A 17,242-nucleotide genomic window follows, 5' to 3' on the forward strand; every position below is an offset into this window, starting at 1 on the left:
TCCCAGGTATTGCACCTTTGGTTTCAGGAGGTGACACTTGGAGGGTTTCACCTTTAGGCCGTAACTCGCCAGAGCTTCGAACACCTCCGCCAGGTGTTTCAGGTGGTCCTCATAAGTTTTGGAGTATACGATGACATCGTCCAGGTACAACAGGACCGTCTCGAAGTTTCTGTGGCCCAGACAGCACTCCATTAATCGTTGGAAGGTTCCTGGGGCGTTGCAGAGTCCGAACGGCATGCAGGTGAACTCGCTAAGTCCCATCGGGGTGGTGAATGCGGTCTTCTCCCGGTCCGCCTCTGCTACAGGAACCTGCCAGTACCCGCTAGTGAGATCCAAGGTAGAGAAGAAGTTAGCAGATCTTAAAGCAGCCAATGACTCCTCTATCCTTGGTAAGGGGTACGCATCCTTGTGTGTGATACGGTTGATTTTCCGGTAATCTACACACATCCTCATGGTGTTGTCTTTCTTTTTGACTAAAACTAGTGGGGCTGCCCAGGGGCTACAGCTATCCCGGATTACCCCAGCCTCCTTCATGTCTCTAAGCATCCCCTTGGCGTGTTGGTAATGTGCAGGGGGTACGGGTCGATACCTCTCTTTTATGGGAGGATGATCTCCCGTGGGGATGCGGTGTTCTACCCCCTTGACTCGCCCGAAGTCTAACGGGTGTTTACTAAACACTCTCTCATACTCTTGAACCACCCGATAGACTCCTTGTTTCTGGTGTGAGGGAGTGGAGTCAGTACCCAGATGTAGTTGCTGACACCAGTCCTCCATGTCTTTCTTAGAGCCGTTACCTTCCTCCGGGTGAGATGGAGGCAAGGGTTCCACAGATTGTATAGAATTTTGATTAGTGGTATATAATTTGGCTAGCGTGGCATACCGGGGCAGGTACACTTCCCTCTCCCCGATATTTATTATGCGAACGGGCACCCTCCCATGGCGTACATTGACCACCCCCCGTGCTGTCAAAATGGTGGGCCTACTGTCTGAGTAAACTGGTTCTACCATTGCCTGGTAATCTCTACCTCTCAGACCAATAGCTGCCCGGCACCAAATCATCATTTCACTTTTTGGGGGCATGGCAATAGGAAAAGGGTCACACATTCTTACGCTACCAATCTCACCGCCGGAGAGTTCCACTTGTTGCCGTTGCATCAGTGCCCGGATCTCTTTCTGGAGCACCCGCTGCTCGCCGGAGCTGGCATTCTTGGCAACCTGCTGTAAAAGGAAAATCACCTCTGCAAGACAATTTTCAATTACATTAGTTCCTAGAGTTATTTTTGGGTGACTCTCATGTTTGTCAATATCTACAATGATCAGTCCCTGTGCGGCCAGTTCGACTCTACCAATTTTGATGGTCACCTCTTTAAATCCGATCTGTGGCACGGGCTGACCATTGCTGGCGATGATACTCAAGTCGTCGTCAGGGTAGCGGGTAATATCCGAGTCATTCCAGTACTGCTTGAAGAGCACGTACGGGATGGTGGTGACCTGTGACCCGGTGTCCAGTAGGGCACTCATGGGAATGCCATCCAGTACCACAGGCAAGACTGGACGTCCTCCCACATATCTGTCGCGCCAGTTCGATGGGCCTGGTGATCTTTTTCCTGGGGGTTGGCCCTCTACCCCAGGTTGTGCCCGTTTAAAGAACAGTACCTTTCCATATGTCCGGGTTGATTGCAGCGGCGGCAGATGGGTCGTCCGTCCTCGCTGTATCGGTCACTGGGTCTTCCTCTGGCCGGTGGGGTCCTCCTTGGTCGACGCCACGGGATGTCCTCCGGTCCGGATGCCAGCTGGATCTTCCCTGGAGTGGAAACCTGTAAAGACTGCACAGTTCGGGTTAGCGCAGCAACGCTTTTAGCTAGCTCTTGGACCTGATGGTGTAGGTCTGGAGCCGGGTCATTGTCCAAAGCCTGCGCATCAGCTCCCACAGGCCCTGCTGACAAGGGCGCCGCCTCCTGGTAGTAAGTGGTAGTGGGGCGTCTGTGGGTCACAACACCACCTGGTGCCGGTTCTCGGAGCACCCGGATGGCTCTGTCCTTGAACTGTGCAAATTCTAGATGAGGGTCCTGTAAGGCCATTGCCCGCAACTGGGTGCGGTGGGCATTGCAATATAAACCCTCTATAAATTGTTCGGTCAACAGCCTGTCCTCGTTTCCCACTCCATTAGGGTCGGTCTGCTTAATGGCCCTCAGGGCCTCTTGTAGGTTGAGTGCATAGTCCCTTATACTCTCATGCGCTCGCTGCTTGCACCCGTAGAATCTAAGTTTAATCTCGGCTGAGGTGCGGGTATCAAAGGTGTCCTTCAGCCGGGTTAGTATCCCTGCGACAGTCTTCCTCCCAGGTGGCCAGGATTTTACTTCCCTTTTGGCTGCCCCAGTTAGTTGGGCCACCAGGATGCTCACTTTTTGCTCTTCTGTGAGGGGGTACACCTGGAAGAGGCTATCCAGCTTTTCTCTAAAGTCATGCAGGGTATGTGACTCCCCTGAGTACTGGGGTAGCCAAGCTGCTCCCGGGATATAGGGCATGGTGAAGGGCATAACTGCAACAGCGGTAGCGCTGGCGGGGGTTGAGGCAGTGGAGCTCTCCTCCGTATCCGACATCTTCCTCCCCCCTAGTGGACCGTGGCCTACCTTGCGATGATCCTGTTCCGTAGGCCGCGGCTCCGCAGTGGATCGTCAGGGTTGAGGACCTTCCGTCGCGCTCCTGTGACGTCGGCGTCTGCTGGGCTCCTTCCAGGACCTTACGCAACGTCCGGACGTGAGGCGGGGCTTCAGTTCTCGCGCGCTTTCGGAGTCCACGCCCCTCTTCTTCCCGCGCGGCGTCCTCAAGATGGCGTCCAATGGCGGGAAAACTCCACGGATGGCGGGAAGAAGGCTGAAGATGGCGCCGGATGGCGGGAAACTTCACCGATGGCGGGAAGAAGGCTGAAGATGGCGCCGGATGGCGGGAATCTTCACCGATGGCGGGAATCTTCACCACTGGTAAGTTTGAACAGTGTTTGCTTTTCAGGCACGCAGTACCCGGTGGTTGCGGGCACGTGATCCTGCCGACTACGCCAAAGTTGACGCGCCCCTGGGCCTGTGTCGCGCTGCGTTGCGCACGCGGGAGCTTACCCGGAGCCGGATCTGTTTAGGGTTGTAGTCTCGTGGCGGTGACCCGGTCCGTGCCCAGGGAGTCAAACTGGACGGCAGTCTGTTAGCGGTAGAAAATGGTTGATGACTACGCCACCCGTTGAATGCAGCCAGGGGGCTGCTGCTGCAGGGCAGACCGCTGAGGCCGGTGGAAGGATGGTGCAGCGTGATAGTATAACCCCCAACGGGAGGGGTATGGCCTCAGGGCAGCCGACGTGGATGATGGGGGTAGCAGGAACCACTCAGAGACGGTATGGTAGCGTTCAGGGTCTTTACTGGTAACAACGATAGACCCTCCCGGAGTACTTGCTAGCGAACGGGGCCTGGTCAGTCCTTGAGCAGATGGGATCTCCCCTGGCCAGGCGTAGTTGTAGGCCTCCCAAACTGACTGTACTCTTCTGGCTACCTTGCTAGAAGCTGATGTAAGTAGCCCACGTCCCTGAGTGTACCGTGTGGTGCTCACCCGTATGGCCGGTGACTCGGGGCCTTCTAATGGCTTCCGCTCCACGATGGCGGTGCTGGTCCCACGCGTGTGACCGGGCCTTCGGGCTTCTGGGCCAGGGGACCTGAAATCCCCTGCCTGACGGATTCTGCTGCTGGGTAGAAGTTAGTCCCCACAGCCTCGGACTCCGGGTCCGGTAAAGAATCTTCTTAGTCAGGGCGAGCTCTTTAGCTGCCAGCCCCTGACTCCTTGTAACTCTGCTGCTTCCTATGATGCTCTTGTCTCTACTCTTCCTGGACTCACTAACCCTGCCTCAGCCCCGGGTTTATACAGGGGAAGTTCTTCCCCTCCCAAGGCTGGGCAGGAGGTGTGGCATGCACAGGATCCCTGACCAAAGGACCTCCCACCTGCTCTCAGACGTAATATCTCTATCACTGTGACAACCAGACCCCTGGGGTGTCACACATGCATTCCACAGTGCTCCAGAGAGAGGGAGCAGCGGGGTGGGCGTCAGGGGGACCGGTTTTGCGTAGGAGGGGTTGCAGTAGTTTGCAGTTGGTTTGATGCGACAGGTGGGGGAGTTGGTGGAGGGTGCAAGCTGTGGGGGTCCAGGATTGGGAGATATGTCGCCAGCAGTGAGGAGAAGCAGAGAGAGGGAGAGCAGGTGGGAGAAAGAGAGTGTTCGGCTTGTTTTATGTTTTGGGAGGATTGATCTGAGGTTGAGGAGCAGATCTGTAGACGAAGTTACGTGGGGAGGAAGGAGGGAAGGAGAGATGATGATTTGGTTAGAGGGTGCTGGGGTGTGGGAATAGCGAAGGAGAGGGAGGATTAGGGGGGCAAAAACAGTAAAAGCATATGTAAGCATGATGAAAGTGTAAGGGAGAATGAGAAAGAGAATCTAAGTACACGTAGTAAATAGTTATTTGTGCCTTCTGGTCACTTCTGGCCCATTTCTGGCATATTTCATTTCTAGCCCCTTAAAAGCGACCCTTTGAAAGCCAGACCGTCTGTGGATGGTCTCCTGTGGGATCTCCTCCCAGACCTGGACTAAAGCATCCGCCAACTCCTGGACAGCCTGTGGTGTAACGTGACGTTGGTGGATGGAGCGAGACATGGTGTCCCAGATGTGCTCAATCGGATTCAGGTCTGGGGAACGGGCGGCCAGTCCATAGCTTCAATGCCTTCATCTTGCAGGAACTGCTGACACACTCCAGCCACATGAGGTCTGGCATTGTCCTGCATTACGAGGAACCCAGGGCCAACCGCACCAGCATATGGTCTCACAAGAGGTCTGAGGATCTCATCTCGGTACGTAATGGCAGTCAGACTACCTCGGCGAGCACATGGAGGGCTGTGATGCGGGCTGGTATGTTTATGCACAATCACCAGGGACCTTCCCAGCCTGATAATATCAGCTCTCAATTGTCTGCTTTAATTAACTTTGCTGGTTACATGGGGAGGGGCACCACGTCATTTTTTTTTGTTTGTTTTTTTATTTAATCATTAAAAGCTGCCTGATAAGCTCCACAGGGTGCAAAGTTATTATATGTTGGGTGGTTGTGCAATTATTTGTCTATATGTCTGTCGCTATGTCTAAATGTCTCTCTGTACGTCTGTAGGTCAATATATCTGTCTATCTATCTAATCAATCTATCTCTATTATCTATCTCCATGTCATTTATTGCTGTCTAAAAAATGCAGGAAAAAAAGCACGTTTTTGCCGCTGTTTTTCCTGCCAAGAGATGTGGAAATGCTGCAGAAATTTCTGCTTTCAAATAAGTGTGAACATACCCTTAGGGTTTTGCATATGAGCATAGCGCACATGCAGGGGATGTAGCTCAGTGGTAGAGCGCATGCTTTGCATGTATGAGGCCCCGGGTTCAATCCCCGGCATCTCCATAGTCATGTATTCCACAGAGATCACTCTATATCTCACCATGCTGTCACTGTGTCAGGATTTCATCAGGGATTCCAACATATGGAATATATGTTAATGCCCTCCGTACGGTCACTGCCAGCTTCACAATAGCCCAATTATTAATATTACTCGCTGCCACCACCGGCCGAGTTTGAAATATAGTACAAGGCCTTGCCTGGCCAAACGCCTGCATTCTGGTAGTGTATGGCTTCAGGGAAGGGAACGATTACAGGACAAAAGAAACAGAACGATTAGACTTTATATTTAATCCAAATGGGAGGCAGTGTTTAGGAAAACTATACAAAAATGTTTACAAAAGGAGACAATACAATACATTAATAGTTACACCAAATAATAAGGATTAAAGAAGAGACTTACTATAAGATCGCTGAGACGATTCAATATAGGTGGAGGAGGGGCTCCCCGATTTGATTTGAACGCTATCGAATATGACCCGTTGCTTATAGTATCTATACCCCCCAGCCAACTATTTTATGCTGAAGGGAGAGACCCCCGCTGGGATGACGTCACAGGGACTGGGCTCTAGCCTGCACATTTTATTAAAAACTTCTGGGATAACTCATCGCTCGTTGATTCCAGAATCCCAAAAGTGATACCATATTCCTATTATGATTTTACCTTCATTTATAGACCACACACTGAAGAGTAGTGACCTGCTATCCTAGTGCTTTAGTGCTACAGCTCCACGGAGGGGTTTGATAAAATATGCATAGCGTTATGTGATATTTCAGTTCTTCTTTTTTAATAATTTTGAAAAAATTTCTACATTTCAGTTTTTTTTTCAGTCCAGATGTGGTGCAGAGTGTACTTTAATGAGGAAAAAATGAGCTTTTTAGAATTTACCAAATGGCTGCAATGAAACAAAGAGTGAAACATTTAAAGGGGTCTGAATACTTTCCGTATCCAATGTATTGCTCCATACAGTATTGCCCCATATAATGCTCCATACAGTATGGCCCTATATAATGCTCCATAGAGTATGGCCCCATATAATGCTCCATAGAGTATGGCCCCATATAATGCTCCATACAGTATGGCCCCATATAATGCTCCATAGAGTATGGCCCCATATAATGCTCCATACAGTATGGCCCCATATAATGCTCCATAGAGTATGGCCCCATGTATTGCACCATACAGTATGGCCCCATATAATGCTCCATATAGTATGGCCCCATATTGCTTTATACAGTATGGGCCCCAAATAATGCTCCATACAGAAAAAAAATAATAATCAAATACTTCCCTCTCCTTGTTCCCCGCTGGCCGCAGGTCCTGTCTCCACAGCGTGTTCCGGCTCTCTGCACTGTGACTGCTCAGCACAGAGGGGGCGCTGTAGTGATCGCGCCCTCTGCCCTGAGACGTCACAGAGTCAGAAGACACCGGAACTGCGGAGGAACGTGGAGAGATGAGTATCGCGAGCAGTTTAAACCAATGTGGGACGCGGTGCCAGCGCCCGTGCTGTACAGCTCCGCCAGCTGTATAGTGGCCGCTTCCGGGTACTGCACACCTGACCCTATTCATATGAATAGAGTGGATCTGCAGTACCCCACTGTGGCCACATCCCCTTTAACTGTTGCCACTACCCCTATACCAACTAATGGTAAATCCCTCACTCACTGATCATTATGTGCTGCTAATGTTACGTAACAACATTCTATATAGTGAAGTCACAACCAGACATAGAGATGGTAAATATTATGTATTTTTAGGAATATTTGTACAAATAATGGAATATATGAGGATATCATAGTCTGGGGCTGCAGCTGTTATCAGCATCTCTGCACATGATGGAATCAGGGTCTCTATGAAGCAGATGAGGGATCTGTGGATCATTATGGAAATGATCTGTAACTTCTGCAGATTTCTGTAAAGAGAAGACGCCAAATTATTACATCTCATCAATAGATTCCCAGTAAAAAGTTAATAATCAGCTGAAAATATAAAAAAGCTAATTCTAATATCTACTTACATGAAGGACAAGTCATTCTGATCTAATTCCTCAATGTTCTCCAGACTTGGATCATCCTTCTATGAAAAGGAGAAAAGAACAATTACTTATATGTCACATGTGATATAGATATCATGGGACAGCAGGAATGAGAGGTGACTTACCATCTGGTGGTTTTGGGGTGTTCATGGCCCTTCATGCTTGGTAAGATGTTGACCAAAGCTGATGGTGAACTAAAGAGAGATCAGAACAGCAGGAAGGTAAAGGTGATTTTTTTTACAGTTTTGTAATGAATGTAGTGTTAATGTATGCATTGCTCCCTTACCTGGGCTGGGGTCAGTATGTTCTCCACCACTGTCTGCACCATGAACATGGTGCTTCAATGGAAGCAGTGGTTACGGCACAGGGGGCACAGAGGTTTGGAGCGGAGCCATCTAGTAATACATCCCTGATGGAAGGTGTGGTCACATGGAAGGACCGTGACCTGCTCTCCGATCTCATATTCGGTCATACAGATGATACATGACTCGGCCTCCTCCTGTGCGGTTACATCCCTTGTTGGGAGATTTGCAATTAGCAGTGCTCTCCTGCGAACCCAATGCTGCCGCCTCTGCCGCACAGGTAGATTTTGTGCAGGTGGCTCCACAGCATTGCTGTCGCTCTGACGTCCATCACTGGTAGAAGGTCTTTCCTCGTCTCTTGCAGGAGACAGTCCATCACTGGTAGAAGGTCTCTCCTGTACAGGTAGGTTTTGTGCAGGTGGCTCCACCTGTGGCAGTGGTGGTGTCATCACACCCACTTCCTGCAGTTGAATGGGTGGCAGGGGACGGCCTCCATCCCTGCTGCCCTCTCCTGTTGTTCCGGAGGGCTCCGCAGGGGCTGGTCTTAGAGGAGAGCGGCTTCTATCCCTGCTCTCTTCCTGTCCTCTACGCCGTGGAGGATCTCTGGCCCGTCTCCCTCTCCTCTCAGTGACAGCATTGCTGTCTCTCTGACGTCCATCACTGGTAGAAGGTCTTTCCTGATCTCTTGGAGGAGACCTCCTTCCATCACTGGTAGAAGGTCTTTCCTGATCTCTTGGAGGAGACCTCCTCCGTCTATGGACAATTATGGCCTGACCTACAGTACAGACCAAAAGTTTGGACACACCTTCTCATTTAAAGATTTTTCTGTATTTTCATGACTATGAAAATTGTACATTCACACTGAAGGCATCAAAACTATGAATTAACACATGTGGAATTATATACTTAACAAAAAAGTGTGAAACAACTGAAAATATGTCTTATATTCTAGGTTCTTCAAAGTAGCCACCTATTGCTTTGATGACTGCTTTGCACACTTTTGGCATTCTCTTGATGAGCTTCAAGTGGTAGTCACCGGAAATGGTTTTCACTTCACAGGTGTGCCCTGTCAGGTTTAGTAAGTGGGATATCTTGCCTTATAAATGGGGTTGGGACCATCAGTTGTGTTGTGCAGAAGTCTGGTGGATACACAGCTGATAGTCCTACTGAATAGACTGTTAGAATTTGTATTATGGCAAGAAAAAAGCAGCTAAGTAAAGAAAAACGAGTGGCCATCATTACTTTAAGAAATGAAGGTCAGTCAGTCCGAAAAATTGGGCAAACTTTGAAAGTGTCCCCAAGTGCAGTTGTAAAAACCATCAAGTGCTACAAAGAAACTGGCTCACATGAGGACCGCCCCAGGAAAGGGAGACCAAGAGTCACCTCTGCTTCTGAGGATAAGTTTATCCGAGTCACCAGCCTCAGAAATCGCAGGTTAACAGCAGCTCAGATTAGAGACCAGGTCAATGCCACACAGAGTTCTAGTAGCAGACACATTTCTTCAACAACTGTTAAGAGGAGACTTTGTGAAGCAGGCCTTCATGGTAAAATAGCTGCTAGGAAACCACTGCTAAGGACAGGCAACAAGCAGAAGAGACTTGTTTGGGCTAAAGAACACAAGGAATGGACATTAGACAAGTGGAAATCTGTGCTTTGGTCTGATGAGTCCAAATTTTAGATCTTTGGTTCCAACCACCGTGTCTTTGTGCGACGCAGAAAAGGTGAACGCATGGACTCTACATGCCTGGTTCCCACCGTGAAGCATGGAGGAGGAGGTGTGATGGTGTGGGGGTGCTTTGCTGGTGACACTGTTGGGGATTTATTCAAAATTGAAGGCATACTGATCCAGCATGGCTACCACAGCATCTTGCAGCGGCATGCTATTTCATCCGGTTTGCGTTTAGTTGGACCATCATTTATTTTTCAGCAGGACAATGACCCCAAACACACCTCCAGGCTGTGTAAGGTCTAGCTGACCAAGAAGGAGAGTGATGGGGTGCTACACCAGATGACCTGGCCTCCACAGTCACCAGACCTGAACCCAATCGAGATGGTTTGGGGTGAGCTGGACCGCAGAGTGAAGGCAAAAGGGCCAACAAGTGCTAAGCATCTCTGGGAACCCCTTCAAGATTGTTGGAAGACCATTTCCGGTGACTACCTCTTGAAGCTCATCAACAGAATGCCAAGAGTGTGCAAAGCAGTCATCAAAGCAAAAGGTGGCTACTTTGAAGAACCTAAAATATAAGACATATTTTCAGCTGTTTCACACTTTTTTGTTAAGTATATATTTCCACATGTGTTAATTCATAGTTTTGATGCCTTCAGTGTGAATGTACAATTTTCATAGTCATGAAAATACAGAAAAATCTTTAAATGAGAAGGTGTGTCCAAACTTTTGGTCTGTACTGTATAAACAAATAAGAATTTATCAGAATTATTTCCAATTTTAGTAAACACTTTTGGGCTATAGTGATGGGTCCTTCTACTGCTGTGGTGTTTAGGGAGAGGGGAACCCTAGAAAGAATTGACTTTATTTTGGACTTAGTAAACCTGCACTGTCTGTCCTGAAATGTGTCCCCTCATACCCCAGGGATATCTCCTCCCAGGAAAGCCCTATAGTGTGGGAATATTGTGGATCTCCCCCAAATATTTCACTTACCTTGATTTTCTGGTCGGCGCAGCCATGCCTCATTGTCAGCAATCAGCTGGCGCAGCTCCCGGGCGCTCATGACTTAGGTACCTGGAGCCGGCTGATAGAATATTGGAGAACTAAGCTCTCCGGTGGCACCGGTGTTATTGTGCTCTGATCAAAGATCAAGAAGAATAAATGGAAGTAATCACCAGATGTGTAACACAAACTAGTTCGCTCTTCCACAACCAAAGTGAAGTCTCAGCAAAAGCATCAACTCAAGAAATGGCGCTGATGTCACAGTGCTCAGAGATTATATACCCTCAGGACATTCCATGATGTCATTATGACATCATAACTGAGTGACCCCCTAATCCTGAGCATTGTGACATCAGAGCAGCCAGGCCGCCATGTTTGCTGCCAACTGGTGAATGAGGCAGAGAATGTGGAATAGAAATATCCCATCTGATTAATAGAATATAAATGTACATAAATCTGTGTTGGAAAAGATAGAAAAATCAGTTTTCTCCATGTTTGTAAATGGTCGTTTTTTCGCTTTGGTAGATATTATATACATGTTATATATGGTATAAATTATCCTCTGCTGTAAATGATAAGAATGGAATGTTATTCTTTATCATTTATAGTTGTGGGTGATACATTATTGCCAAACAATAAACAACTCACCGACCTGTCAGGGAAATGATCAGGTTATATAAATGAGTGAAAACAGAATAAATAATAATAGAAGGTAAAGTATACAAATGCCTCTAAAAAAAGACATCAGTTTTTTTACTTTTCTGTACCACCAGGGCCGTCCTAAAAGATATACACGGATTTTACCTGGGTGTCTCATGCCCCTATAATAATGTGTCCATATCACTCAGTTACCCCAAATCCACAAAACTGTCTATTAGAACAGGAGCTGGACTGGTAATCTTCCTACCTGGCAGATTCCCTGTGGACGCCTCGGGTGGGCTGGTCAGTGAATCACCAGCAAGGTGTAGATTTAGGAGAAGGAGATAGTGAAATTGCCCTCCTAAAGTATAACAATAGTAACTATAACAATAGTACTATATGTTTGCATACTATACTGCTACAGAGTGCTACAAAATCATAGAGAAAGATGAGGATAAAGCTAATCTATTAAATAATTTTTTTTCGTCAACTTTCACAAAGGAAATCGAACTAACAGGAGAAATGAGAAGGGACAAACTTAATCCTCCACTAAGTATGACAAATCTAACCCAAGCTGGGGTACAGAAACGCCTCAGTAACATTAAAATAAACAAATCACCAGGACCTGATGGCATACACCCACGGGTACTAAGGGAACTAAGTAATGTGATAGACAGACCGTTATATCTTATATTTAAGGACTCTTTTGAGACTGGGTCTGTGCCACTTGATTGGCGACAGGCGAATGTAGTGCCAATATTCAAAAAGGGAGCGAAAAGTGACACCGGAAACTATCGGCCGGTGAGTCTGACGTCCGTTGTGGGCAAAATTTTTGAAGGCTTTATTAATGAGGCAATTATGGAGCATTTTGATGCTAATAATCTTTTAACCCCGAACCAACATGGATTCATGAGGAATCGCTCCTGGCAAACAAACCTGATTGACTTCTACGAGGAGGTGAGCTCTCGAGTAGATCAGGGGGAACCAGTGGATGTCGTGTATCTCGACTTCTCAAAAGCGTTCGATAGCGTGCCACATAATAGGTTGGTATACAAAATGAGAATGATGGGGCTGGGGGAAAATGTCTGCAAGTGGGTAGCTAACTGGCTAAAGGATAGAAGGCAGAGGGTGGTTATAAATGGAATATACTCAGATTGGGTAAGCGTCACTAGTGGGGTACCACAGGGGTCTGTACTAGGCCTAATGTTATTTAACATCTTTATTAATGACATAGTCAACGGGTTAAATAGTAAAATATCAATATTTGCAGATGACACAAAGTTATGTAAAACAATTAATACAAAAGAGGACAGTGCAGACCTACAGAGGGATTTGGATAAGCTGGGTAGGTGGAGCATTAAATGGCAAATGAGGTTTAACGAGGAGAAATGTAAGGTCATACATATGGGAAGGAAAAATGGAAGTCACCAGTACTCACTGAATGGGAAATCATTGGGGCATTCAGAGATGGAGAAGGACTTGGGCATCTTGATTGATAGCAAACTAAATTGGAGTGCCCAAAGTCAGGCCGCTGCTGTAAGGGCAAACAGGGTAATGGGATGTATCAGAAGAGGTATAGCTGCAAAGGATGAGAACATTGTTCTTCCACTGTACAAAGCACTGGTCAGACCACACTTGGAATACTGTGCTCAGTTATGGGCCCCAATATATAGAAAGGATATAAACGAGCTTGAAAAGGTACAAAGGAGGGCAACAAAATTAATAAAGGGAATGGAGGGACTGCAATACCCAGAGAGGTTGGCAAAACTAGGACTATTCAGCCTGGAAAAGAGAAGGTTGAGGGGGGACATAATAAATGTGTACAAATATGTTAGGGGACAGTATAGAGACCTTGCCCGGGATTTGTTCAAAAGGAGGGATATTACGGTAACAAGAGGGCATTCACTAAGACTGGAAGAGAAAAGGTTCCAGCACCAGCATAGAAAGGGGTTCTTTACGGTAAGAGCAGTGAGAATATGGAATTCACTGAGTGAGGAGACGGTAATGTCGGATTCACTACACCAGTTCAAGCGGGGACTGGATGCATTTCTAGATACCAGGCAGATTTCAGCATATACTTAAAAATAGAATAAAATAGTAAGTTGATACAGGGATTTATTCTGACTGCTGGTTTCAGAGTCGGGAGGGAATTTTTCCTCAGGTGAAGATTGGCCAAATCATTTGGGGTTTTTGCCCTCCTCTGGATCAACTTTAGCAATTACAGAACTTACAGGTCGAACTTGATGGACACAAGTCTTTATTCGGCTTTACTAACTATGTAACTATGTAACTATGTAATACTTTATTTATTGGTTATATATTGAGAGGGCTACTCTTAGTAAGCACCTGTACACACCGGTTTTATGTTTTGGAAGTGAAGGTCAGTCTTTTGATATATGTATACATAGGCTTTCTGACTGAGCACTCCACCCTCCCATATACATGTAGACTTAAGTATAAGATTGGATTCACACCAGGTAGGTTCCTGGCAATGAGAGTCACCTTACCGTGGCTAACGGGTACACATGAATTGGCCAATTTATGCGCTAAGAATTCTCATTTATTTCTATTTTCTAGAGCAGTAAAGCAATTCAAATTTCATATATTTCATGTCTTCATGCTATAGCGCTACAGAGTGCTACTTTATTTGTTAGTTATATATAGAGATGGCTACTCTTAGTAAGCACCTGTACAGACCAGTTTTCTGTTTTGGAAGTGACGATCAGTCTTTTGATAGCTGTTATTAATAACCAGGGAACATTTTGGGCTAATGGCCCCTTTTCCCTGGCTAATAATATTAGCACCCAGCAGACGGCTTTACCTCTGCTGGTTATGAAAATTTGGCCAGAGCCCACACTGTTTTTTCAGTTTAATTCTTTATTTTACACATAATGTACACTGGGTATGCTGACCACAACTTCCATCATTGTCTCCTGCTCACGCTGATCTCAGGCAACAATGATGTGAGCTGCATTCAGCTCCCGACGCCTGTCCGGCACTCCTGCATTCAAAAGTCCCAAATTACAGCTACCGTGAGACCCGGTGGCTTGAACTCTGGTAACCTTGTAGAGTTCAAAGGCACAGGGTCTCCAGGCAGCTGCAAGGCCCAGAAACCTCATGGGTAACTTTCAGGGACATTTTAGGTTTTGGGAGTTTCCAGCTGCTGGAACACCTAGAGGCTGCGAACTAAGGTTACCTTAGGTGTGTATTTTACTGTGCTTGTTAATAAAAAAAAAAGAAGTGGGGTCCCTCGTCATTTTCATAATCAGCAAAGGGAAAGTCAACGGCTGGTGGCTGATATTAATATTCTGGGAACAGGCTATTAATATCAGTGCACAGCTGTTTGCTTAGCCTTTATTGATTATTAAAGGGGAGACCCCAAACAAAAATTGATGTGGGGTCCCCCTATATTCACTAACCATCAAAGGCTAAACAGACAGCTGCGGGCTGATATTAATAGCTTAGGAAGTGGCCATGGTTATTGGCCCACTCCTAGACTAAAAACATCAGCTCTCAGCCGCCCCAGAAATGGCGCATCAATAAAATGTGCCAAATCTGATGCTTAGCCTCTGCTCTTCCCACTTGCCTTGATGCGATGACAAGTGGGTTAATGATTGTGGGGTTGACGTCAGCTGTTTTGTGACCGCTAATATCAAGTCCACAAGTTAGTAATGGAGAGGCATCTATAAGACGCCCTATTACTAACCCAATAGTCAGATTGTAAAAAAAAAAACACCCAGAATAAACTCCTTTATTTTAAATAAAGACAAACACTCTTTTATTGAAATAAAAATAAAAAAGTATTATACTCACCTTTATGTCTAATCCACCGAAGTCCTTGTCCCCGGTAAAAGAGAAAAAATTAAAAAACACCATAATGCTCACCTTAACACCTAATCCCTGATGCCCTTGTCACCAGTAAACTACAAAAAATAGTAAACCACCATAATACTCACCTGTCCGCCGTGAATATAATCCATACTGTCCCATGACAGTCCGGATGACTTGGAGAACAGTCACATCAGCAGTCACTAATGTGACTGCTCTCCACGACAGCCGGCTCACACTGACGCAAGAGTGTAATCTCTCCTGCAGGCGATGCCGCCTTTCTGCCGCCGCTGATGGCCTGCAACCAATCATCAGACATAAGCAATATCAGGAGATCATCATGGGGTGCAGTGCTTGTCACGGTGCGTATCTGGGAGGTAAGTGCTCTTTGCTTTCTTCTTATTTGATTGGGACAATCGAAAAGCGCCATCCAGTAGGGAACAATCTCTTTAAAATATGGGAAAAGGAAAATTGCATTTTTTTTTAATCTGTTCAATAAAAGGCATAAAAAATAAAATCGCCTCCTTTTTTCCCCATATTTTAAATATAAACAAATAATAAAAAATTAAATAAAAATAGTTTTGTCTTGTCCCTAATAGTCCAGACTATGAGAATATGATGTTATTTATGCTGCATGATTATAAAAGAGAAAAAATAACAGAAAAAATCTATTAGTAGATAGTCATAGATTAGTGTCTCTTGGAGATGAGAACAAATCCCTGGTGTCCATACAGGGGATGTAGCTCAGTGGTAGAGCACATGCTTTGCATGTATGAGGCCCTGGGTTCAATCCCTGACATCTCCATGTTTTGTGATAAAAAAAAAAAACTAGAAAAGTTTCCAAACATTCAGGAATCTGATACGTGTGAGTATACAGCGGTTCATCTGTCTGGGTGTAACACAGAAACTGCACTCAGCACTAAATATCAGAAAGGGACTAGTGTTGAGTGACACTAAAATGCTCTGGTGCTCGAAGCTCGGCCCGAGCTCGCCGTGATACTCGGTTGCCGGACCCGAGCAATGAACCCAATGTCCCTATGGGAGACCCAAGCATCTTTGCGGCGGCACCCCCGGCAGTCTGTAGAAAGCCTAAAAAGTGCCCAAAACGATAGTGACAGTGCTCAAATGACATGGGGACAGCATGGGGATCGCCCCAGGAAGCATTTATGACCCCCAGGTCACTGCTCTCAATAACGTGGTCAGAAGTATTAAGCCACTTTTACGGGCTCACAATAGAAGGTCCAAAAATGAAACTGAAACTGTTTTCCTGTGAAATATGTTAAGGAACATCCTTTCCAGGGTAATGACTTGTGTATAAGGTAAAATAAATAGCCAAAAACAAAAATACTCCTCCACACCTTGGGCTATGTTCAAAAGTAGCATTTCTTATGCGTTTTTGCACTTTTGCATTGCTTTCAACCGTGACAAATGCATTCACCGGGAAATGTCATTTTAACATTTTACAACCTTATCTGGCCATGTGCTGTGTGACACATGCATACAGTGCTGAAAAGACATGGGAACAGCATGGGGAAGACCCCTGGATGCATCTCTGACACCTAGGTCACTGCCTAAAAGTGTGCCCATCAGAAATCATCCTTGCCGCATCAGAAGATGCAGACTTGCAACTATCTCCGTGCAAGTCCTTGTCCCAAGGCAGTGTTCAATTGTACCTCCCCCATTCCATGCAATGAAAGAGCAAGTATGCAGCCTGCCACCCACTCACCCACCCCCAGGCTGCAATACCATACTGCTTGCTTGCTTGCACTTGAAATTGGGCCTTTTAGGCATGTGGAGGCGGAATCTGGCCACCACGTCATGGCTGCGTCGGCGGCCTGGTATCCATACTCAGTCCCCAGCCGCCCGGCGGCCGGGTGTCCACGCTTGGTCCGCAGCCGCCGGGGGTGGTCGGGTGTTTACGCTTGGTCCCCATCCGCCAGGGGGCGGCCGGGTGTCCATACTCGGTCCCCAGCCGCCCCGCAGCCGGGTGCCCACACACGGTCCCCAGCCGCCTGGGGGCGGCCGGGTGTCCATAAACGATCCCCAGCTGCCCCTATTTGTCTCGGTGCGCCTTATACACAAGCGCGCATACCAAAACATTACCTGTGCCCTCCCCAGTGCATTTAGTGGGAAGGACAGCCTAACCACAAACACGTGAACAAGTGAATGTGGCCAGGGATGGTCCATCTCACTGATGCCTTCACACTGGGTTAATATTGTGGAAGCCGGGATACAGCTGGACACTGTGATGCAACACGTCCTCCAGACATAGAGGATTTCGGGTCCTGGGTCAATCAGGC

The 17,242-nt window shown here is 46.9% G+C and overlaps 2 non-coding genes across 2 annotated transcripts; both read left to right on the forward strand.

Annotated features, from left to right (window-relative positions):
• The first annotated feature begins 5,403 nt into the window (after nucleotides 1-5,403).
• TRNAA-UGC (transfer RNA alanine (anticodon UGC)) lies at nucleotides 5,404-5,475 on the forward strand. Its single transcript has one exon. It is a non-coding gene; the product is annotated as a tRNA-Ala (tRNA).
• Nucleotides 5,476-15,675: 10,200 nt separating this feature from the next.
• Nucleotides 15,676-15,747, forward strand: TRNAA-UGC (transfer RNA alanine (anticodon UGC)). The gene has a single exon. It is a non-coding gene; the product is annotated as a tRNA-Ala (tRNA).
• The last annotated feature ends 1,495 nt before the right edge of the window (nucleotides 15,748-17,242 follow it).

This window comes from Phyllobates terribilis, unplaced genomic scaffold, assembly GCF_046119375.1.
Source record: "Phyllobates terribilis strain yellow unplaced genomic scaffold, ASM4611937v1 Scaffold_208__1_contigs__length_3488620, whole genome shotgun sequence".
Lineage (NCBI taxonomy): Eukaryota > Metazoa > Chordata > Amphibia > Anura > Dendrobatidae > Phyllobates > Phyllobates terribilis.